A 3045-nucleotide genomic window follows, 5' to 3' on the forward strand; every position below is an offset into this window, starting at 1 on the left:
CTAGTATTTCTGGAAGGTTATTTGTGTCTTCCTTCGTGAAGACAGAACCGAAGTATTTGTTCCATTGGTCTGCCATTTCTTTGATCTCCATTATAAATTCACCTGATTCTGACTGCAAGGGACCTATGTTTGCCTTCACTAATATTTTTCTCTTCACATATCTGCAGAATCTTTTGCAGTCAGTTTTTATGTTCCCGGCAAGCTTCCTCTCATACTCTATTTTCCCCTCCTAATTAAACCTTTTGTCCTCCTCTGCTGAATTCTTAAGTTTCTCCCAGTCCTCAGGTTTGCTGCTTTTTCTGGCCAATTTATATGCCTCTTGGATTTAACACTATCCTTAATTTCCCTTGTTAGCCACCTTCCCCGTTTTATGTTAGAAGGCTCGTGTGAAATAAACGCCGGCAAAGAGCAGTTGAGCCGAATGGCATGTTTTTGTGCTGTAAATTCTATGTAATTTCAGGACTTATAAGAGAATGAGTTGAATATTGGAGTAGAGCAAACATTACGTGTTCTCTGTTTGGTTTACTTGAGGTACCTGTGGTCATTGTGAGGCATCTTTATTTAATGCTTTTTTTGTGTTGCTCTCCCTTTATTAATACAGGTCATCAGATGCCTGTCTCTGTACATGCACCTGAATGTTGGCGGGCTAAAAAAGGGCAAGCGTGCGGACCCACTGCACGGGAGTGACCGTTCGATCTTGCGCTGCCACCGAGGAACCTCATCTGACCTTTTGGAAATTCAGCCAAGGTCTGGCTGTGGTTTTTGGGCCATCGAAGTTAATGCTTGGAAAATAGTGCGCAGTGCGCACAGAATTTCCGATAGGCGGTACAGGTGAGGTTCAGCACCAGCAGCAGCAAGTCGGAAAATCACCGTTCCCATCATGTGTTCTTCCAGCTGCAGCAGGAACGACCGTACCCAGATTTTTTTAGGTCTATAATAGCCATCAGGTCTCTGCGGAGGAGAACCATGTGCTTGCCACCAAGTCCACTCCCGTAATGTAAAAGCACCATGTCGTCTTGGAATTCATATCAGCGAGCACGAGCTCTGAGCGTAACTCAATCATTTTTTTTAAACTTTCAAAAATAAATCCCATTCTGAAAATCAGCAGAGCTGTGTACAGTTTAATGAGCATATGATCCGTCTCCTTGTTCGCCCTTGTAAAATCTCACTCATGGAATTGCACCAAGGATCAGAGGTCTGTAAACAGGGACAGCTGCTCAATGTATCCTTGCCTTCAGCTGTGGAGGAGGAAGCCTGGACCACCTGGGCCTGACATACGTCGCCAGTCACTGCAGGGCTTCGCTTGAGAAAATCCCACTTGTGGTGCTTCGATCCCTCCCTCCAGCACCTGCTCCACAAAGTATTTGGAGCGACTGCATTTCTCAGGGAATATTTCCAGACTGAGGTGCTATTTTCTTTATATAGCAGTCTTAACAAATTAAAGAACAGCAGAGTAATTTGTTTGCAGGTGCAAATGTGCCAGGTGTTGTTTCATTGGACTATAATTCTTGCCTGTTGATAGCGCTGAGAAAGCAGGAATAGGGTACTGAAGTCGCATGATCAGCCATGATCATATTGAATGGTGGTGCAAGTTCGAAGGGCCGAATGGTTTACTCTCGCACCCATTTTCTATGTTTCTATGTTTTATGGGCTGCATGCACTTTTTCAAATTCATTCTCGGGCTTTGGGCATCGCTGGTTGGTAAGGCCAACATTTATTGGTCAGTTCTAGTTACCCTTGAGAAGGTGGCGGTGGGACTTCTTGAACTGCTGCAGACCATATATTGAAGGTGCTCCCAGTGTTGTTGGGTAGGGAGTTCCAGGATCAATCTACCGACGCAGAAGGACTAGCGATATAGGTCCAAGTTAGGATAGTGTGTAACTCGGCGGGGAATTTGGAGGTGATGGCGTTCATGTACACCTGCCGCCCTTGTAGGTGGTGAAGATCAGTAATGAAATCAATGACCAGTATTTTTGGTGATGTTGGTTGAAGGAGGGATTTTGGTCTGAACACCAGGAAAACTCCTTTGCTCTTCTTCCAAGAACCATAGAATCTTTAATGTCCATCCCAATGAGCAGACTTCCTTTAAAGACACCTCCAACAATTCAGCGTTTCCCATTCCAGAGGCTTGAGCAGATAATGCTAGGCTGACGCTCCCGTATAGTACTGAGAGAGTGCTGCACTGTCGGAGGTGCCACCTTTCATAAAGACGTTAAAGTGAGACCCCCATCTGCCCTCTCGGGTGGACATGAGAGATCTCATGCCACTATTCGAAGAACAGCTGGGGAGTTCTCCCTGGTCTCCTGGCCAATAATTATCCCTCAACCAATATCACCAAAACAAAATATTTGGTCATCATCATATTCGGACCTTGCTAGGTTATAAAAAAAGGCTGGCGGGTTTCTTGCAGTCATGAAAGGCGCTATTATAAATGCAAGTTTTCTTTCTTGCATTAAAGTATCAGCCTTGATTTATATGCTCCAATTATAACAGAGCAAAGGCATAGAGCTCCATTTTGTCTGTCTGCAGAACAATGCAGAGACAACAGTATAAATCAGGTCTGCCAGTAATGTATCACTTTAAAATTAGCACTAGTTTCAAACCCAGATGTATATAATAGTACCATAACATTCATGGACTAAGTGCAGTATAACTTCTGCCATCCCGTGAACACCACCAGAGTCACTGGGGTGGGAGCAAGCAACACTGATCTCATAAATCCTCTACCCAATAAAATGCTTAATAAAACCATGCAAGTACAACTCAGGTGCAAAGGTAGTTATGGAATTCCTGGCTCCAAATGGGTGAATTGATCTTAACTTCTCCTAGAAGGGTTTGGGTATATTTAAACACCCACCCATCACTCTGTATTGGATACGTGTACTCCAACCAACATAATGCTGGGGAATGGGTGGGTTATGGACGGAAGATAACTGACAAGGCAAGACTGTAAAGGAGGGTGTTGGGTTATCACATAGCCTCAGGATTGGCAGCCTTTGACCAAACTCAGACAGGATGCTGATGATACATTGGACATAGGCAAAC

The sequence above is a fragment of the Pristiophorus japonicus genome, chromosome 13 (assembly GCF_044704955.1).
Source record: "Pristiophorus japonicus isolate sPriJap1 chromosome 13, sPriJap1.hap1, whole genome shotgun sequence".
Classification (NCBI taxonomy): Eukaryota; Metazoa; Chordata; class Chondrichthyes; family Pristiophoridae; genus Pristiophorus; species Pristiophorus japonicus.